The sequence below is a fragment of the Gastrolobium bilobum genome, unplaced genomic scaffold (genome assembly GCF_033153095.1).
Source record: "Gastrolobium bilobum isolate Gb01-03AN ecotype WA unplaced genomic scaffold, APGP_CSIRO_Gbil_v1 utg60412, whole genome shotgun sequence".
Taxonomy (NCBI): Eukaryota; Viridiplantae; Streptophyta; class Magnoliopsida; order Fabales; family Fabaceae; genus Gastrolobium; species Gastrolobium bilobum.
The window spans coordinates 1-4663 of NW_026899931.1; the positions used below are offsets into that span (position 1 = coordinate 1).

The 4663-nt window shown below is 32.3% G+C and overlaps 1 long non-coding RNA gene across 1 annotated transcript; it reads right to left on the reverse strand.

Annotated features, from left to right (window-relative positions):
- Positions 1–293: 293 nt before the first annotated feature.
- LOC133294243 (uncharacterized) lies at positions 294–3957 on the reverse strand. The gene is made up of 3 exons (XR_009749169.1): positions 3794–3957; positions 669–841; positions 294–573 (listed from the first exon to the last, which is right to left on the reverse strand). It is a non-coding gene; the product is annotated as an uncharacterized LOC133294243 (long non-coding RNA).
- Positions 3958–4663: the final 706 nt, after the last annotated feature.

Genomic DNA, 4663 nt, shown 5'->3' on the forward strand with positions numbered 1-4663 from the left:
TAGATCCATGCCACCCTTGCCCTTCATAATTGAATTAAATTTCAACACAAGGTATGATGGGGTTGTGCTTAAACTTTCAGGAGATTTGGTAAGAAAGAGGATAAAATGCATTTGGGTGACAATAAGATTTCCTCCTAATCCTAAAAGAAAAAGATATGAAGAAACGAGGAAACTAAAGTTCTCAATAATACAACAAAGCTGTCCAATTTCTTTAACATTAGCCACAGAAATCCTCTTGAGATACTCATGAGTAGAGCACCAAATAGAAGTCAGAACGACCAGACTCAATGCATTTGCTTTCTCTATGTCTTCCACCCTCTTTCATTCTCTCTCTTTTCCTTCTTAAGTGTTATCATTTATCAGAGCAAAGAAAATTCTGGCACTTCTCCAGAAGCATGCTTATTGTATTAAATTTCAAAAAATATGAAATCAAGTTCAAGCACATATTATAAGGAACTGAATTTTACAATGGTGAATTATAAAAACATAAGATTGTAGCACAAAAGGGACATAGACAATATAGTACCTTATGGTTAAACGAGCTAGCAACATGATCCGCAAACTCCCCATTGCCTGTCAGAAACAACATAAAACAAAACAACCTTATAAGGCTTAAGAAAAATTTAAAACTTAAAATAAATAAAAAAAGTTCCCTCAAGTAAAACAACCTTGCAGAGCAAGTGAGGCACCATTATATTTCTGAAATTTTGCAACTTTTCCATTATAGGAACATTTTTTTTGTTTGAGCAATCTAGGGCAGTCAAAGAAGCAGAAATTGTTTAACAAAAATGTTCCATGGAGTAGATTCAGAAGGTGGCCCATCAATTTCTCAAGATTGAAGCTGTAAGTTGTCAAAACAATCAACCAATGAAAGTTGAATACATAAAGAAGAGAATAATAACAGATACAAAATCATCCACCTATTTAGATAAAGAACTAACATAGACACTCTCAGTCTCTCACATAACAGTTAAAAGGAAAATTAATACAGTAACATTTGTTCAAACACACACAGACTGACAAACATATATATATAGAGAGAGAGAGAGAGAGAGAGAGAGAGAGAGAGAGAAAGAGAGAGAGATATATAGATAGAGAGAGAGACATGTATATATATATATATTAATAGGGGTGTGCATGGAGCGGTTCATAACCGGTTTTGACGAAATCCCAACCGAACTGGTTTTAAATGGTTTGGTTTTCAAACCGAACTGGTTTTTTTTTTAAAACCAGTTTTTGTTTATCCAAACTGGTTTGAAACTGGTTTCAAAACCGGTTTATGGTTCATAACCAGTTTTGATTTAAAATCAATCAAAATTGGTTTTAATTCAAAACCGATTATGAACCATAAACCGGTTATCAAGTTTAAAACCGGTTTTATAATAACTTCAAAACCGGTTTTTGATGAATTGTGCTATTTTTTTTTGAAATAAAATAAAAGATACCTTTATTATTTTTGTTAAAATAAAATAAAATACATTGTGCCATCATCCAATTTAAATTAGATCCAAGATATAGTATATCAAAATCCCCAAAGGAACAGTAATAGTAAGTTTCATATCATATACTAACATTATCTTGCAAGATTTTGTTGCTTCCTTTTTTGGTGCATAGATTTAGGAAATATATAGCAGCAGTACTAGTTTGTTTGAGTAAATTTGTCAAAACAGGGGAAACTTCATTAACAAAAACTAGAGAGGGAAGGGACAGACAGAATTTGCATTGAAAGATTCAAAAGTGTAACCAAACATTACAAGCACATTAAAGAAGCATGAAATAATGAACATTAGATGAAGGCATTTTATGTGGGTCTGTCTGTGTGGGATGAAAGCATCACTAGTTATAAGGTCAGACCCGTAACAGTGATCTTCATCTACTACTCCTAGAAACTAGGCAGAGAAAAGTGCCCATTTCTTCTTGTTCCTTATAAAGATATGCTCAGTGAAAAGAAAAAGAAAATAAAGCTATCCTTTATTTGCTATTGTAAAAACAGCAACTAAACTTTATATCTGATGAAGCTCAAATAGAGACTCAAAAGAATTCAAGAAAATTAAAAGAAAACACCCTTCACACAGACCAAAGACCATAAATGTCAAGGACATACACAAGTCAACAAAATTTCTTTTTATGTTATTGCTTAAACTTTTTTATGCATCGCCCGGATGGACGTGAACATCACTTCCAGAGCAATCAAAACTATCAGAAAAAGCCTTCAACTTTATCAGTGAATGAAATACTTAAGAAGCATTAAATCTCGGAACTGAAACTGGTATATTATGTTTCCGTAAAAAACCAATTCAATGATGATTGTAAGAAAGATTCGATCATGGACCCCTCATCAAACAGTAAAAGGCATGTTTCAGGAAAATTTGCCAGGAATATCAGCAAAATTAATGAGAAAACTAATCAAGCCCCAAGTTATGAACAGAGGATCCAAGACCAACAAAATCACTTAGAGACCCCATAAGATCGTAAATAACATTAGGGAGCAAAGAACATACTAAAACAAAACCAACTGAACATCAGAAAGTTAACAAAGAAAGAAGCAAGCAAGTCATTTAAGCATTCACAGAATTTCTAATCATGTAGAGTGAGAAGAAACAGATAAATTACCCAAGTTTTGAAAGAAACCTGTGATCGGCACCACAGAAATGAGCAATTGTGATACTATAGAGGGAGGAAAAAATCAAACTTCTTTGCAGCAAAACAAATCGATGAATCAAATGAAAAGAAAGAGAAAATACCTACAATAAAGTCACCGAATAAGCAAAGAAGGGTCCTTCAAAGCAAAAACCCCAATTTGGTTGGGATTGGGATGAATTTTCCCTTCAAAATCGAAGAAGAGAACTAGAGAAGAGGGTTGAGCCTATTGCAACCAGAAAAGGGAGAAATTGGAAAATTAAACATAGGGTTCAAAATTATACATGTTCACGACGATGCTCCCTCTCACGTCGTCACTTGGGGGGTGTTTGGTACGACGGTTTTTACAGAATTTTGAAAACTGAATTTTTTTAAATTTTAAATTTTTGAATATTATCTTAAACTGAGTGTAAAAATCATATTTTCGAAAATTAAGATTGCTGGATAAAAAAAAAATTCTCCTCTACCACCCCTTGGAGTAAATAACAACAGTGTAAGACCAAAACAAATGGATATCCATTATTGCAAGTTTTATTTTATCGGTAACCAAACGGATATAAAAAATAAAAAATAAAAAATAGTTTGACATAAAACCGGTTTTTTAAATGGAGGAGAGATATTCTTACCAGTGTTTTAAAACTTGGACCGGTCATCGACTCGGTCGAGGTACTGGGTCACTGGGTTATTGGTTCAACTGAGTTGAACTGGGTTCAACCGGATATACTGTTCACGTATTAAAAAAATATAAATATATTACTAGTTATATATAGATTGAACTGGTGGAGAACAACCACAGAAATGTGACAGAGGAAATGGAACTATCTATGGATTAAGGAAGCAAGAAGTAACTGAAAATATAGATACTACGGTGACGAACTCTATTTTGTGAAGAAAAACCAAAGATAAAAAAATTCATAGAACCTCAGTAACCAATCAAAACCTAAGAGTGTCGTAGATGTGCTGTAGTTGAATTGTTTCATCAAACACATGGCGAGCACTGAGTGTGCTCAACTAAAAAAAAAAAAAACTGATGCTATTAGAACTAAAAAAGAGAGGTAAAGTATAAATTTAACACATAATCTTCAGGAACTGAGCATTTGCATTTAAAAATGACTACCCAAATACCCATAATTCAATGAGATGTGAAGTATACCTGAATAATGCTGGAATGGAAGGACCACTTTCGACGATGTTTCCTACTTTTCCTACGAAATTGAAGGTTGTTTGTTGCACATCAAAGTCTCTGACGAAGGCCACCGGAATCCGAGTTCGTTATTATTCTCTTCTCGCTCATTTTATCTTCAATTTCATCCATTGCGCTTTTGCTTTTGCGTTTTGGTGAATGATTATCGTTTGCTTTTGCGGGTCTCCGGTTTTTAGTCAAACCCGCTGATGCGTAACTCGAACCGCTCACAAGTCCGGTTCACCGGAAATCGGGTTGAACTATTTTTATTCGATTTTAATTGATATATTTATATTTATCCACACAAAATTGTTCTTATAGTTGCATCTATATTACTATATATCTATATTTCTTACAGTTGCCTTTAAAATAGACTCTTTGTGGTGTGTGTATTTGTGACACATATAAGAGATAAAGAGTTTAAAAATATTTGAGTTCGTATGTTTAATATTTTATGAAACACTTTATAGTTGAAGTTGAATCGGGTAATATCGGATACCAAAAAAAAAGAATAGGGTAATATCAAAAGATCATTCGTTAGTTTAGTTATATAATAATAAATATTATGAATAGGCTTAACAAAATATTATTAATAGGCTTAACTATTTTTTATGCAGAAAGTTGTGGTATTATTAATAGGCTTAACAATCACCAATGCAAAAAGTAGTGAGATATTAATATAGTTGTTTGACATCCAATTTTAAACTTTTTTCCCACACATGAAGTTTAAATTTAAAATATTTTTTATCAACTATAAATATATTTTAGAATTTTAAATATATTTTTTGTTTAATCTATAATTTTATATTAAATTCGAATTTATATATATCTTTTTCCTTG